The sequence below is a fragment of the Schistocerca nitens genome, chromosome 9, assembly GCF_023898315.1.
Source record: "Schistocerca nitens isolate TAMUIC-IGC-003100 chromosome 9, iqSchNite1.1, whole genome shotgun sequence".
NCBI classification, from domain to species: Eukaryota; Metazoa; Arthropoda; class Insecta; order Orthoptera; family Acrididae; genus Schistocerca; species Schistocerca nitens.
The window spans coordinates 147,366,852-147,378,944 of NC_064622.1; the positions used below are offsets into that span (position 1 = coordinate 147,366,852).

General features: G+C 54.1%; 36 non-coding genes across 36 annotated transcripts; 17 read left to right on the plus strand and 19 right to left on the minus strand.

Moving 5' to 3' along the window:
• Positions 1 to 31: 31 nt before the first annotated feature.
• Trnad-guc (transfer RNA aspartic acid (anticodon GUC)) lies at positions 32 to 103 on the plus strand. The gene has a single exon. It is a non-coding gene; the product is annotated as a tRNA-Asp (tRNA).
• A 233-nt stretch (positions 104 to 336) lies between these two features.
• On the minus strand, positions 337 to 408 carry Trnam-cau (transfer RNA methionine (anticodon CAU)). Its single transcript has one exon. It is a non-coding gene; the product is annotated as a tRNA-Met (tRNA).
• Positions 409 to 691: 283 nt separating this feature from the next.
• On the minus strand, positions 692 to 764 carry Trnar-acg (transfer RNA arginine (anticodon ACG)). The gene has a single exon. It is a non-coding gene; the product is annotated as a tRNA-Arg (tRNA).
• Positions 765 to 1,207: 443 nt separating this feature from the next.
• Positions 1,208 to 1,299, plus strand: Trnai-uau (transfer RNA isoleucine (anticodon UAU)). Its single transcript is given in 2 exon segments — positions 1,208 to 1,245; positions 1,264 to 1,299. It is a non-coding gene; the product is annotated as a tRNA-Ile (tRNA).
• A 111-nt stretch (positions 1,300 to 1,410) lies between these two features.
• On the plus strand, positions 1,411 to 1,482 carry Trnad-guc (transfer RNA aspartic acid (anticodon GUC)). Its single transcript has one exon. It is a non-coding gene; the product is annotated as a tRNA-Asp (tRNA).
• A 233-nt stretch (positions 1,483 to 1,715) lies between these two features.
• Trnam-cau (transfer RNA methionine (anticodon CAU)) lies at positions 1,716 to 1,787 on the minus strand. The gene has a single exon. It is a non-coding gene; the product is annotated as a tRNA-Met (tRNA).
• A 283-nt stretch (positions 1,788 to 2,070) lies between these two features.
• Positions 2,071 to 2,143, minus strand: Trnar-acg (transfer RNA arginine (anticodon ACG)). The gene has a single exon. It is a non-coding gene; the product is annotated as a tRNA-Arg (tRNA).
• A 443-nt stretch (positions 2,144 to 2,586) lies between these two features.
• Trnai-uau (transfer RNA isoleucine (anticodon UAU)) lies at positions 2,587 to 2,678 on the plus strand. Its single transcript is given in 2 exon segments — positions 2,587 to 2,624; positions 2,643 to 2,678. It is a non-coding gene; the product is annotated as a tRNA-Ile (tRNA).
• Positions 2,679 to 2,789: 111 nt separating this feature from the next.
• Positions 2,790 to 2,861, plus strand: Trnad-guc (transfer RNA aspartic acid (anticodon GUC)). Its single transcript has one exon. It is a non-coding gene; the product is annotated as a tRNA-Asp (tRNA).
• Positions 2,862 to 3,094: 233 nt separating this feature from the next.
• Trnam-cau (transfer RNA methionine (anticodon CAU)) lies at positions 3,095 to 3,166 on the minus strand. The gene has a single exon. It is a non-coding gene; the product is annotated as a tRNA-Met (tRNA).
• A 125-nt stretch (positions 3,167 to 3,291) lies between these two features.
• Trnam-cau (transfer RNA methionine (anticodon CAU)) lies at positions 3,292 to 3,363 on the minus strand. The gene has a single exon. It is a non-coding gene; the product is annotated as a tRNA-Met (tRNA).
• Positions 3,364 to 3,646: 283 nt separating this feature from the next.
• Trnar-acg (transfer RNA arginine (anticodon ACG)) lies at positions 3,647 to 3,719 on the minus strand. Its single transcript has one exon. It is a non-coding gene; the product is annotated as a tRNA-Arg (tRNA).
• A 443-nt stretch (positions 3,720 to 4,162) lies between these two features.
• Trnai-uau (transfer RNA isoleucine (anticodon UAU)) lies at positions 4,163 to 4,254 on the plus strand. The gene is given in 2 exon segments: positions 4,163 to 4,200; positions 4,219 to 4,254. It is a non-coding gene; the product is annotated as a tRNA-Ile (tRNA).
• Positions 4,255 to 4,365: 111 nt separating this feature from the next.
• Positions 4,366 to 4,437, plus strand: Trnad-guc (transfer RNA aspartic acid (anticodon GUC)). The gene has a single exon. It is a non-coding gene; the product is annotated as a tRNA-Asp (tRNA).
• A 233-nt stretch (positions 4,438 to 4,670) lies between these two features.
• Positions 4,671 to 4,742, minus strand: Trnam-cau (transfer RNA methionine (anticodon CAU)). The gene has a single exon. It is a non-coding gene; the product is annotated as a tRNA-Met (tRNA).
• Positions 4,743 to 5,025: 283 nt separating this feature from the next.
• On the minus strand, positions 5,026 to 5,098 carry Trnar-acg (transfer RNA arginine (anticodon ACG)). Its single transcript has one exon. It is a non-coding gene; the product is annotated as a tRNA-Arg (tRNA).
• Positions 5,099 to 5,541: 443 nt separating this feature from the next.
• Positions 5,542 to 5,633, plus strand: Trnai-uau (transfer RNA isoleucine (anticodon UAU)). Its single transcript is given in 2 exon segments — positions 5,542 to 5,579; positions 5,598 to 5,633. It is a non-coding gene; the product is annotated as a tRNA-Ile (tRNA).
• A 111-nt stretch (positions 5,634 to 5,744) lies between these two features.
• Trnad-guc (transfer RNA aspartic acid (anticodon GUC)) lies at positions 5,745 to 5,816 on the plus strand. Its single transcript has one exon. It is a non-coding gene; the product is annotated as a tRNA-Asp (tRNA).
• A 233-nt stretch (positions 5,817 to 6,049) lies between these two features.
• On the minus strand, positions 6,050 to 6,121 carry Trnam-cau (transfer RNA methionine (anticodon CAU)). Its single transcript has one exon. It is a non-coding gene; the product is annotated as a tRNA-Met (tRNA).
• Positions 6,122 to 6,404: 283 nt separating this feature from the next.
• Trnar-acg (transfer RNA arginine (anticodon ACG)) lies at positions 6,405 to 6,477 on the minus strand. Its single transcript has one exon. It is a non-coding gene; the product is annotated as a tRNA-Arg (tRNA).
• A 443-nt stretch (positions 6,478 to 6,920) lies between these two features.
• Trnai-uau (transfer RNA isoleucine (anticodon UAU)) lies at positions 6,921 to 7,012 on the plus strand. The gene is given in 2 exon segments: positions 6,921 to 6,958; positions 6,977 to 7,012. It is a non-coding gene; the product is annotated as a tRNA-Ile (tRNA).
• A 111-nt stretch (positions 7,013 to 7,123) lies between these two features.
• Trnad-guc (transfer RNA aspartic acid (anticodon GUC)) lies at positions 7,124 to 7,195 on the plus strand. The gene has a single exon. It is a non-coding gene; the product is annotated as a tRNA-Asp (tRNA).
• A 233-nt stretch (positions 7,196 to 7,428) lies between these two features.
• Positions 7,429 to 7,500, minus strand: Trnam-cau (transfer RNA methionine (anticodon CAU)). Its single transcript has one exon. It is a non-coding gene; the product is annotated as a tRNA-Met (tRNA).
• Positions 7,501 to 7,783: 283 nt separating this feature from the next.
• Positions 7,784 to 7,856, minus strand: Trnar-acg (transfer RNA arginine (anticodon ACG)). The gene has a single exon. It is a non-coding gene; the product is annotated as a tRNA-Arg (tRNA).
• Positions 7,857 to 8,299: 443 nt separating this feature from the next.
• Trnai-uau (transfer RNA isoleucine (anticodon UAU)) lies at positions 8,300 to 8,391 on the plus strand. Its single transcript is given in 2 exon segments — positions 8,300 to 8,337; positions 8,356 to 8,391. It is a non-coding gene; the product is annotated as a tRNA-Ile (tRNA).
• A 111-nt stretch (positions 8,392 to 8,502) lies between these two features.
• Trnad-guc (transfer RNA aspartic acid (anticodon GUC)) lies at positions 8,503 to 8,574 on the plus strand. The gene has a single exon. It is a non-coding gene; the product is annotated as a tRNA-Asp (tRNA).
• Positions 8,575 to 8,807: 233 nt separating this feature from the next.
• On the minus strand, positions 8,808 to 8,879 carry Trnam-cau (transfer RNA methionine (anticodon CAU)). The gene has a single exon. It is a non-coding gene; the product is annotated as a tRNA-Met (tRNA).
• A 283-nt stretch (positions 8,880 to 9,162) lies between these two features.
• Positions 9,163 to 9,235, minus strand: Trnar-acg (transfer RNA arginine (anticodon ACG)). The gene has a single exon. It is a non-coding gene; the product is annotated as a tRNA-Arg (tRNA).
• Positions 9,236 to 9,678: 443 nt separating this feature from the next.
• Positions 9,679 to 9,770, plus strand: Trnai-uau (transfer RNA isoleucine (anticodon UAU)). Its single transcript is given in 2 exon segments — positions 9,679 to 9,716; positions 9,735 to 9,770. It is a non-coding gene; the product is annotated as a tRNA-Ile (tRNA).
• Positions 9,771 to 9,881: 111 nt separating this feature from the next.
• On the plus strand, positions 9,882 to 9,953 carry Trnad-guc (transfer RNA aspartic acid (anticodon GUC)). The gene has a single exon. It is a non-coding gene; the product is annotated as a tRNA-Asp (tRNA).
• A 233-nt stretch (positions 9,954 to 10,186) lies between these two features.
• Positions 10,187 to 10,258, minus strand: Trnam-cau (transfer RNA methionine (anticodon CAU)). The gene has a single exon. It is a non-coding gene; the product is annotated as a tRNA-Met (tRNA).
• Positions 10,259 to 10,541: 283 nt separating this feature from the next.
• Positions 10,542 to 10,614, minus strand: Trnar-acg (transfer RNA arginine (anticodon ACG)). Its single transcript has one exon. It is a non-coding gene; the product is annotated as a tRNA-Arg (tRNA).
• Positions 10,615 to 11,057: 443 nt separating this feature from the next.
• Positions 11,058 to 11,149, plus strand: Trnai-uau (transfer RNA isoleucine (anticodon UAU)). Its single transcript is given in 2 exon segments — positions 11,058 to 11,095; positions 11,114 to 11,149. It is a non-coding gene; the product is annotated as a tRNA-Ile (tRNA).
• Positions 11,150 to 11,260: 111 nt separating this feature from the next.
• Trnad-guc (transfer RNA aspartic acid (anticodon GUC)) lies at positions 11,261 to 11,332 on the plus strand. Its single transcript has one exon. It is a non-coding gene; the product is annotated as a tRNA-Asp (tRNA).
• Positions 11,333 to 11,565: 233 nt separating this feature from the next.
• Positions 11,566 to 11,637, minus strand: Trnam-cau (transfer RNA methionine (anticodon CAU)). Its single transcript has one exon. It is a non-coding gene; the product is annotated as a tRNA-Met (tRNA).
• Positions 11,638 to 11,920: 283 nt separating this feature from the next.
• On the minus strand, positions 11,921 to 11,993 carry Trnar-acg (transfer RNA arginine (anticodon ACG)). The gene has a single exon. It is a non-coding gene; the product is annotated as a tRNA-Arg (tRNA).
• Between the last annotated feature and the right edge of the window lie 100 nt (positions 11,994 to 12,093).

Sequence of the window (12,093 nt, forward strand, 5' to 3'; positions counted from 1 at the left end):
TGTGCGTGCATTATAGTCACCGATCGCGTGTTCCTCGGTAGTATAGTGGTTAGTATCCCCGCCTGTCACGCGGGAGACCGGGGTTCGATTCCCCGCCGGGGAGGTGCGATTTTTATATCGCGAAAGTTGCACGCGTGGCCCCAAAGGACATTAACGTTGCGATCAAGGAATGTAGTTACTGCAAAATCGTAAGAAAGTCTGCGTCTTAGGAAGTGTTTCTCGCATTCTTCACACGACGTCGTCGTTTCACGACTTACAGGGGTTGCTGTTGACGCTGAATCAGCTCACCCCAGGCTTAATGATCGAGCTCGAGGCACCCAAGAAAAAGAATAATTTTAGCAGAGCGTGGTTTCGATCCACGGACCTCTGGGTTATGGGCCCAGCACGCTTCCACTGCGCCACTCTGCTGCGTGGAGCCGTCCGCGCTCTTCGGTGCGTGACATGGGACACTTGGAAAGCGTTGTCTGCGTCGGTTTCCCGCGCCTACCGTTTAATTAAGTGCGTAACATCTCTCAGCTTGACTTGTCTCGACTTTGCTCGACTGACGCTACGCTGACGCTTGCACGAAGCGATATTTACCGCAATCGTCTCGAGATGCAGCTGCGAGATGCTCAGGATTAACATTGCACTCCACGAAGGTGGAGACATTCGAATCCACTGCCTAGCTACGCGCCCGCAACTAACAAAATGCCGACCCTGCCAGGATTCGAACCTGGAATCTTCTGATCCGTAGTCAGACGCGTTATCCGTTGCGCCACAGGGCCACTGTTTGCGTTTTTTACCACGAGGCGGGTGCACATCGCAAAGCAACGTGTTCTCCGTGGCTCGGCAACTGCATGTCGTCCACTGACAACGGCGGCGCGGCCACTCTGGTCTTGCGCACTCTGCAGGGAGCTGCCAAGGAAGGCATCTCTCCTCCAGCTGCTCGGCCACGGTGCGCCTGCACGGCTTAGAGCTTGCCACACATCTGCCCTCGCTGTTGGACAGGTAGCAGAAGGCAAGGCGCGCGTTTTTCTGCATTTTTTTCGGCGAGGACAAGCGGTTGATATGCTTGTAAGTGTAGCATATGAAGCAAGAATCGAATGAGGCAGTCGTAGACAGGTGCTAAATTCGCAGTATGGCCGCAGGTGACGATCTTATGACGGGTGTGCAGCCACAACAGGTTGGCAGCAAAGTGAGTATCGCTAACTGAAAGCTCTCTGCTGTAGCCCCAGTGGCGCAATTGGTTAGCGCACGGTACTTATAAGGCAGTAGCCGTGAGCAATGCCGGGGTTGTGAGTTCGAGCCTCACCTGGGGCATACTTTTATTTCGTAGCAGCTGACTCTGAAAGCATCGGGACGCGAGAGTTGAGATGTATCACCTGCTTGAGAAAGATAAGTGTGCGTGCATTATAGTCACCGATCGCGTGTTCCTCGGTAGTATAGTGGTTAGTATCCCCGCCTGTCACGCGGGAGACCGGGGTTCGATTCCCCGCCGGGGAGTTGCGATTTTTATATCGCGAAAGTTGCACGCGTGGCCCCAAAGGACATTAACGTTGCGATCAAGGAATGTAGTTACTGCAAAATCGTAAGAAAGTCTGCGTCTTAGGAAGTGTTTCTCGCATTCTTCACACGACGTCGTCGTTTCACGACTTACAGGGGTTGCTGTTGACGCTGAATCAGCTCACCCCAGGCTTAATGATCGAGCTCGAGGCACCCAAGAAAAAGAATAATTTTAGCAGAGCGTGGTTTCGATCCACGGACCTCTGGGTTATGGGCCCAGCACGCTTCCACTGCGCCACTCTGCTGCGTGGAGCCGTCCGCGCTCTTCGGTGCGTGACATGGGACACTTGGAAAGCGTTGTCTGCGTCGGTTTCCCGCGCCTACCGTTTAATTAAGTGCGTAACATCTCTCAGCTTGACTTGTCTCGACTTTGCTCGACTGACGCTACGCTGACGCTTGCACGAAGCGATATTTACCGCAATCGTCTCGAGATGCAGCTGCGAGATGCTCAGGATTAACATTGCACTCCACGAAGGTGGAGACATTCGAATCCACTGCCTAGCTACGCGCCCGCAACTAACAAAATGCCGACCCTGCCAGGATTCGCACCTGGAATCTTCTGATCCGTAGTCAGACGCGTTATCCGTTGCGCCACAGGGCCACTGTTTGCGTTTTCTACCACGAGGCGGGTGCACATCGCAAAGCAACGTGTTCTCCGTGGCTCGGCAACTGCATGTCGTCCACTGACAACGGCGGCGCGCCCACTCTGGTCTTGCGCACTCTGCAGGGAGCTGCCAAGGAAGGCATCTCTCCTCCAGCTGCTCGGCCACGGTACGCCTGCACGGCTTAGAGCTTGCCACACATCTGCCCTCGCTGTTGGACAGGTAGCAGAAGGCAAGGCGCGCGTTTTTCTGCATTTTTTTCGGCGAGGACAAGCGGTTGATATGCTTGTAAGTGTAGCATATGAAGCAAGAATCGAATGAGGCAGTCGTAGACAGGTGCTAAATTCGCAGTATGGCCGCAGGTGACGATCTTATGACGGGTGTGCAGCCACAACAGGTTGGCAGCAAAGTGAGTATCGCTAACTGAAAGCTCTCTGCTGTAGCCCCAGTGGCGCAATTGGTTAGCGCACGGTACTTATAAGGCAGTAGCCGTGAGCAATGCCGGGGTTGTGAGTTCGAGCCTCACCTGGGGCATACTTTTATTTCGTAGCAGCTGACTCTGAAAGCATCGGGACGCGAGAGTTGAGATGTATCACCTGCTTGAGAAACATAAGTGTGCGTGCATTATAGTGACCGATCGCGTGTTCCTCGGTAGTATAGTGGTTAGTATCCCCGCCTGTCACGCGGGAGACCGGGGTTCGATTCCCCGCCGGGGAGGTGCGATTTTTATATCGCGAAAGTTGCACGCGTGGCCCCAAAGGACATTAACGTTGCGATCAAGGAATGTAGTTACTGCAAAATCGTAAGAAAGTCTGCGTCTTAGGAAGTGTTTCTCGCATTCTTCACACGACGTCGTCGTTTCACGACTTACAGGGGTTGCTGTTGACGCTGAATCAGCTCACCCCAGGCTTAATGATCGAGCTCGAGGCACCCAAGAAAAAGAATAATTTTAGCAGAGCGTGGTTTCGATCCACGGACCTCTGGGTTATGGGCCCAGCACGCTTCCACTGCGCCACTCTGCTGCGTGGAGCCGTCCGCGCTCTTCGGTGCGTGACATGGGACACTTGGAAAGCGTTGTCTGCGTCGGTTTCCCGCGCCTACCGTTTAATTAAGTGCGTAACATCTCTCAGCTTGACTTGTCTAAATTTAGCAGAGCGTGGTTTCGATCCACGGACCTCTGGGTTATGGGCCCAGCACGCTTCCACTGCGCCACTCTGCTGCGTGGAGCCGTCCGCGCTCTTCGGTGCGTGACATGGGACACTTGGAAAGCGTTGTCTGCGTCGGTTTCCCGCGCCTACCGTTTAATTAAGTGCGTAACATCTCTCAGCTTGACTTGTCTCGACTTTGCTCGACTGACGCTACGCTGACGCTTGCACGAAGCGATATTTACCGCAATCGTCTCGAGATGCAGCTGCGAGATGCTCAGGATTAACATTGCACTCCACGAAGGTGGAGACATTCGAATCCACTGCCTAGCTACGCGCCCGCAACTAACAAAATGCCGACCCTGCCAGGATTCGCACCTGGAATCTTCTGATCCGTAGTCAGACGCGTTATCCGTTGCGCCACAGGGCCACTGTTTGCGTTTTCTACCACGAGGCGGGTGCACATCGCAAAGCAACGTGTTCTCCGTGGCTCGGCAACTGCATGTCGTCCACTGACAACGGCGGCGCGCCCACTCTGGTCTTGCGCACTCTGCAGGGAGCTGCCAAGGAAGGCATCTCTCCTCCAGCTGCTCGGCCACGGTACGCCTGCACGGCTTAGAGCTTGCCACACATCTGCCCTCGCTGTTGGACAGGTAGCAGAAGGCAAGGCGCGCGTTTTTCTGCATTTTTTTCGGCGAGGACAAGCGGTTGATATGCTTGTAAGTGTAGCATATGAAGCAAGAATCGAATGAGGCAGTCGTAGACAGGTGCTAAATTCGCAGTATGGCCGCAGGTGACGATCTTATGACGGGTGTGCAGCCACAACAGGTTGGCAGCAAAGTGAGTATCGCTAACTGAAAGCTCTCTGCTGTAGCCCCAGTGGCGCAATTGGTTAGCGCACGGTACTTATAAGGCAGTAGCCGTGAGCAATGCCGGGGTTGTGAGTTCGAGCCTCACCTGGGGCATACTTTTATTTCGTAGCAGCTGACTCTGAAAGCATCGGGACGCGAGAGTTGAGATGTATCACCTGCTTGAGAAACATAAGTGTGCGTGCATTATAGTGACCGATCGCGTGTTCCTCGGTAGTATAGTGGTTAGTATCCCCGCCTGTCACGCGGGAGACCGGGGTTCGATTCCCCGCCGGGGAGGTGCGATTTTTATATCGCGAAAGTTGCACGCGTGGCCCCAAAGGACATTAACGTTGCGATCAAGGAATGTAGTTACTGCAAAATCGTAAGAAAGTCTGCGTCTTAGGAAGTGTTTCTCGCATTCTTCACACGACGTCGTCGTTTCACGACTTACAGGGGTTGCTGTTGACGCTGAATCAGCTCACCCCAGGCTTAATGATCGAGCTCGAGGCACCCAAGAAAAAGAATAATTTTAGCAGAGCGTGGTTTCGATCCACGGACCTCTGGGTTATGGGCCCAGCACGCTTCCACTGCGCCACTCTGCTGCGTGGAGCCGTCCGCGCTCTTCGGTGCGTGACATGGGACACTTGGAAAGCGTTGTCTGCGTCGGTTTCCCGCGCCTACCGTTTAATTAAGTGCGTAACATCTCTCAGCTTGACTTGTCTCGACTTTGCTCGACTGACGCTACGCTGACGCTTGCACGAAGCGATATTTACCGCAATCGTCTCGAGATGCAGCTGCGAGATGCTCAGGATTAACATTGCACTCCACGAAGGTGGAGACATTCGAATCCACTGCCTAGCTACGCGCCCGCAACTAACAAAATGCCGACCCTGCCAGGATTCGAACCTGGAATCTTCTGATCCGTAGTCAGACGCGTTATCCGTTGCGCCACAGGGCCACTGTTTGCGTTTTTTACCACGAGGCGGGTGCACATCGCAAAGCAACGTGTTCTCCGTGGCTCGGCAACTGCATGTCGTCCACTGACAACGGCGGCGCGGCCACTCTGGTCTTGCGCACTCTGCAGGGAGCTGCCAAGGAAGGCATCTCTCCTCCAGCTGCTCGGCCACGGTGCGCCTGCACGGCTTAGAGCTTGCCACACATCTGCCCTCGCTGTTGGACAGGTAGCAGAAGGCAAGGCGCGCGTTTTTCTGCATTTTTTTCGGCGAGGACAAGCGGTTGATATGCTTGTAAGTGTAGCATATGAAGCAAGAATCGAATGAGGCAGTCGTAGACAGGTGCTAAATTCGCAGTATGGCCGCAGGTGACGATCTTATGACGGGTGTGCAGCCACAACAGGTTGGCAGCAAAGTGAGTATCGCTAACTGAAAGCTCTCTGCTGTAGCCCCAGTGGCGCAATTGGTTAGCGCACGGTACTTATAAGGCAGTAGCCGTGAGCAATGCCGGGGTTGTGAGTTCGAGCCTCACCTGGGGCATACTTTTATTTCGTAGCAGCTGACTGTGAAAGCATCGGGACGCGAGAGTTGAGATGTATCACCTGCTTGAGAAAGATAAGTGTGCGTGCATTAGAGTCACCGATCGCGTGTTCCTCGGTAGTATAGTGGTTAGTATCCCCGCCTGTCACGCGGGAGACCGGGGTTCGATTCCCCGCCGGGGAGTTGCGATTTTTATATCGCGAAAGTTGCACGCGTGGCCCCAAAGGACATTAACGTTGCGATCAAGGAATGTAGTTACTGCAAAATCGTAAGAAAGTCTGCGTCTTAGGAAGTGTTTCTCGCATTCTTCACACGACGTCGTCGTTTCACGACTTACAGGGGTTGCTGTTGACGCTGAATCAGCTCACCCCAGGCTTAATGATCGAGCTCGAGGCACCCAAGAAAAAGAATAATTTTAGCAGAGCGTGGTTTCGATCCACGGACCTCTGGGTTATGGGCCCAGCACGCTTCCACTGCGCCACTCTGCTGCGTGGAGCCGTCCGCGCTCTTCGGTGCGTGACATGGGACACTTGGAAAGCGTTGTCTGCGTCGGTTTCCCGCGCCTACCGTTTAATTAAGTGCGTAACATCTCTCAGCTTGACTTGTCTCGACTTTGCTCGACTGACGCTACGCTGACGCTTGCACGAAGCGATATTTACCGCAATCGTCTCGAGATGCAGCTGCGAGATGCTCAGGATTAACATTGCACTCCACGAAGGTGGAGACATTCGAATCCACTGCCTAGCTACGCGCCCGCAACTAACAAAATGCCGACCCTGCCAGGATTCGAACCTGGAATCTTCTGATCCGTAGTCAGACGCGTTATCCGTTGCGCCACAGGGCCACTGTTTGCGTTTTTTACCACGAGGCGGGTGCACATCGCAAAGCAACGTGTTCTCCGTGGCTCGGCAACTGCATGTCGTCCACTGACAACGGCGGCGCGGCCACTCTGGTCTTGCGCACTCTGCAGGGAGCTGCCAAGGAAGGCATCTCTCCTCCAGCTGCTCGGCCACGGTGCGCCTGCACGGCTTAGAGCTTGCCACACATCTGCCCTCGCTGTTGGACAGGTAGCAGAAGGCAAGGCGCGCGTTTTTCTGCATTTTTTTCGGCGAGGACAAGCGGTTGATATGCTTGTAAGTGTAGCATATGAAGCAAGAATCGAATGAGGCAGTCGTAGACAGGTGCTAAATTCGCAGTATGGCCGCAGGTGACGATCTTATGACGGGTGTGCAGCCACAACAGGTTGGCAGCAAAGTGAGTATCGCTAACTGAAAGCTCTCTGCTGTAGCCCCAGTGGCGCAATTGGTTAGCGCACGGTACTTATAAGGCAGTAGCCGTGAGCAATGCCGGGGTTGTGAGTTCGAGCCTCACCTGGGGCATACTTTTATTTCGTAGCAGCTGACTCTGAAAGCATCGGGACGCGAGAGTTGAGATGTATCACCTGCTTGAGAAAGATAAGTGTGCGTGCATTATAGTCACCGATCGCGTGTTCCTCGGTAGTATAGTGGTTAGTATCCCCGCCTGTCACGCGGGAGACCGGGGTTCGATTCCCCGCCGGGGAGGTGCGATTTTTATATCGCGAAAGTTGCACGCGTGGCCCCAAAGGACATTAACGTTGCGATCAAGGAATGTAGTTACTGCAAAATCGTAAGAAAGTCTGCGTCTTAGGAAGTGTTTCTCGCATTCTTCACACGACGTCGTCGTTTCACGACTTACAGGGGTTGCTGTTGACGCTGAATCAGCTCACCCCAGGCTTAATGATCGAGCTCGAGGCACCCAAGAAAAAGAATAATTTTAGCAGAGCGTGGTTTCGATCCACGGACCTCTGGGTTATGGGCCCAGCACGCTTCCACTGCGCCACTCTGCTGCGTGGAGCCGTCCGCGCTCTTCGGTGCGTGACATGGGACACTTGGAAAGCGTTGTCTGCGTCGGTTTCCCGCGCCTACCGTTTAATTAAGTGCGTAACATCTCTCAGCTTGACTTGTCTCGACTTTGCTCGACTGACGCTACGCTGACGCTTGCACGAAGCGATATTTACCGCAATCGTCTCGAGATGCAGCTGCGAGATGCTCAGGATTAACATTGCACTCCACGAAGGTGGAGACATTCGAATCCACTGCCTAGCTACGCGCCCGCAACTAACAAAATGCCGACCCTGCCAGGATTCGAACCTGGAATCTTCTGATCCGTAGTCAGACGCGTTATCCGTTGCGCCACAGGGCCACTGTTTGCGTTTTTTACCACGAGGCGGGTGCACATCGCAAAGCAACGTGTTCTCCGTGGCTCGGCAACTGCATGTCGTCCACTGACAACGGCGGCGCGGCCACTCTGGTCTTGCGCACTCTGCAGGGAGCTGCCAAGGAAGGCATCTCTCCTCCAGCTGCTCGGCCACGGTGCGCCTGCACGGCTTAGAGCTTGCCACACATCTGCCCTCGCTGTTGGACAGGTAGGCGAAGGCAAGGCGCGCGTTTTTCTGCATTTTTTTCGGCGAGGACAAGCGGTTGATATGCTTGTAAGTGTAGCATATGAAGCAAGAATCGAATGAGGCAGTCGTAGACAGGTGCTAAATTCGCAGTATGGCCGCAGGTGACGATCTTATGACGGGTGTGCAGCCACAACAGGTTGGCAGCAAAGTGAGTATCGCTAACTGAAAGCTCTCTGCTGTAGCCCCAGTGGCGCAATTGGTTAGCGCACGGTACTTATAAGGCAGTAGCCGTGAGCAATGCCGGGGTTGTGAGTTCGAGCCTCACCTGGGGCATACTTTTATTTCGTAGCAGCTGACTCTGAAAGCATCGGGACGCGAGAGTTGAGATGTATCACCTGCTTGAGAAAGATAAGTGTGCGTGCATTATAGTCACCGATCGCGTGTTCCTCGGTAGTATAGTGGTTAGTATCCCCGCCTGTCACGCGGGAGACCGGGGTTCGATTCCCCGCCGGGGAGTTGCGATTTTTATATCGCGAAAGTTGCACGCGTGGCCCCAAAGGACATTAACGTTGCGATCAAGGAATGTAGTTACTGCAAAATCGTAAGAAAGTCTGCGTCTTAGGAAGTGTTTCTCGCATTCTTCACACGACGTCGTCGTTTCACGACTTACAGGGGTTGCTGTTGACGCTGAATCAGCTCACCCCAGGCTTAATGATCGAGCTCGAGGCACCCAAGAAAAAGAATAATTTTAGCAGAGCGTGGTTTCGATCCACGGACCTCTGGGTTATGGGCCCAGCACGCTTCCACTGCGCCACTCTGCTGCGTGGAGCCGTCCGCGCTCTTCGGTGCGTGACATGGGACACTTGGAAAGCGTTGTCTGCGTCGGTTTCCCGCGCCTACCGTTTAATTAAGTGCGTAACATCTCTCAGCTTGACTTGTCTCGACTTTGCTCGACTGACGCTACGCTGACGCTTGCACGAAGCGATATTTACCGCAATCGTCTCGAGATGCAGCTGCGAGATGCTCAGGATTAACATTGCACTCCACGAAGGTGGAGACATTCGAATCCACTGCCTAGCTACGCGCCCGCAACTAACAAAATGCCGACCCTGCCAGGATTCGCACCTGGAATCTTCTGATCCGTAGTCAGACGCGTTATCCGTTGCGCCACAGGGCCACTGTTTGCGTTTTCTACCACGAGGCGGGTGCACATCGCAAAGCAACGTGTTCTCCGTGGCTCGGCAACTGCATGTCGTCCACTGACAACGGCGGCGCGGCCACTCTGGTCTTGCGCACTCTGCAGGGAGCTGCCAAGGAAGGCATCTCTCCTCCAGCTGCTCGGCCACGGTACGCCTGCACGGCTTAGAGCTTGCCACACATCTGCCCTCGCTGTTGGACAGGTAGCAGAAGGCAAGGCGCGCGTTTTTCTGCATTTTTTTCGGCGAGGACAAGCGGTTGATATGCTTGTAAGTGTAGCATATGAAGCAAGAATCGAATGAGGCAGTCGTAGACAGGTGCTAAATTCGCAGTATGGCCGCAGGTGACGATCTTATGACGGGTGTGCAGCCACAACAGGTTGGCAGCAAAGTGAGTATCGCTAACTGAAAGCTCTCTGCTGTAGCCCCAGTGGCGCAATTGGTTAGCGCACGGTACTTATAAGGCAGTAGCCGTGAGCAATGCCGGGGTTGTGAGTTCGAGCCTCACCTGGGGCATACTTTTATTTCGTAGCAGCTGACTCTGAAAGCATCGGGACGCGAGAGTTGAGATGTATCACCTGCTTGAGAAACATAAGTGTGCGTGCATTATAGTGACCGATCGCGTGTTCCTCGGTAGTATAGTGGTTAGTATCCCCGCCTGTCACGCGGGAGACCGGGGTTCGATTCCCCGCCGGGGAGGTGCGATTTTTATATCGCGAAAGTTGCACGCGTGGCCCCAAAGGACATTAACGTTGCGATCAAGGAATGTAGTTACTGCAAAATCGTAAGAAAGTCTGCGTCTTAGGAAGTGTTTCTCGCATTCTTCACACGACGTCGTCGTTTCACGACTTACAGGGGTTGCTGTTGACGCTGAATCAGCTCACCCCAGGCTTAATGATCGAGCTCGAGGCACCCAAGAAAAAGAATAATTTTAGCAGAGCGTGGTTTCGATCCACGGACCTCTGGGTTATGGGCCCAGCACGCTTCCACTGCGCCACTCTGCTGCGTGGAGCCGTCCGCGCTCTTCGGTGCGTGACATGGGACACTTGGAAAGCGTTGTCTGCGTCGGTTTCCCGCGCCTACCGTTTAATTAAGTGCGTAACATCTCTCAGCTTGACTTGTCTCGACTTTGCTCGACTGACGCTACGCTGACGCTTGCACGAAGCGATATTTACCGCAATCGTCTCGAGATGCAGCTGCGAGATGCTCAGGATTAACATTGCACTCCACGAAGGTGGAGACATTCGAATCCACTGCCTAGCTACGCGCCCGCAACTAACAAAATGCCGACCCTGCCAGGATTCGAACCTGGAATCTTCTGATCCGTAGTCAGACGCGTTATCCGTTGCGCCACAGGGCCACTGTTTGCGTTTTTTACCACGAGGCGGGTGCACATCGCAAAGCAACGTGTTCTCCGTGGCTCGGCAACTGCATGTCGTCCACTGACAACGGCGGCGCGGCCACTCTGGTCTTGCGCACTCTGCAGGGAGCTGCCAAGGAAGGCATCTCTCCTCCAGCTGCTCGGCCACGGTGCGCCTGCACGGCTTAGAGCTTGCCACACATCTGCCCTCGCTGTTGGACAGGTAGGCGAAGGCAAGGCGCGCGTTTTTCTGCATTTTTTTCGGCGAGGACAAGCGGTTGATATGCTTGTAAGTGTAGCATATGAAGCAAGAATCGAATGAGGCAGTCGTAGACAGGTGCTAAATTCGCAGTATGGCCGCAGGTGACGATCTTATGACGGGTGTGCAGCCACAACAGGTTGGCAGCAAAGTGAGTATCGCTAACTGAAAGCTCTCTGCTGTAGCCCCAGTGGCGCAATTGGTTAGCGCACGGTACTTATAAGGCAGTAGCCGTGAGCAATGCCGGGGTTGTGAGTTCGAGCCTCACCTGGGGCATACTTTTATTTCGTAGCAGCTGACTCTGAAAGCATCGGGACGCGAGAGTTGAGATGTATCACCTGCTTGAGAAAGATAAGTGTGCGTGCATTATAGTCACCGATCGCGTGTTCCTCGGTAGTATAGTGGTTAGTATCCCCGCCTGTCACGCGGGAGACCGGGGTTCGATTCCCCGCCGGGGAGTTGCGATTTTTATATCGCGAAAGTTGCACGCGTGGCCCCAAAGGACATTAACGTTGCGATCAAGGAATGTAGTTACTGCAAAATCGTAAGAAAGTCTGCGTCTTAGGAAGTGTTTCTCGCATTCTTCACACGACGTCGTCGTTTCACGACTTACAGGGGTTGCTGTTGACGCTGAATCAGCTCACCCCAGGCTTAATGATCGAGCTCGAGGCACCCAAGAAAAAGAATAATTTTAGCAGAGCGTGGTTTCGATCCACGGACCTCTGGGTTATGGGCCCAGCACGCTTCCACTGCGCCACTCTGCTGCGTGGAGCCGTCCGCGCTCTTCGGTGCGTGACATGGGACACTTGGAAAGCGTTGTCTGCGTCGGTTTCCCGCGCCTACCGTTTAATTAAGTGCGTAACATCTCTCAGCTTGACTTGTCTCGACTTTGCTCGACTGACGCTACGCTGACGCTTGCACGAAGCGATATTTACCGCAATCGTCTCGAGATGCAGCTGCGAGATGCTCAGGATTAACATTGCACTCCACGAAGGTGGAGACATTCGAATCCACTGCCTAGCTACGCGCCCGCAACTAACAAAATGCCGACCCTGCCAGGATTCGCACCTGGAATCTTCTGATCCGTAGTCAGACGCGTTATCCGTTGCGCCACAGGGCCACTGTTTGCGTTTTCTACCACGAGGCGGGTGCACATCGCAAAGCAACGTGTTCTCCGTGGCTCGGCAACTGCATGTCGTCCACTGACAACGGCGGCGCGC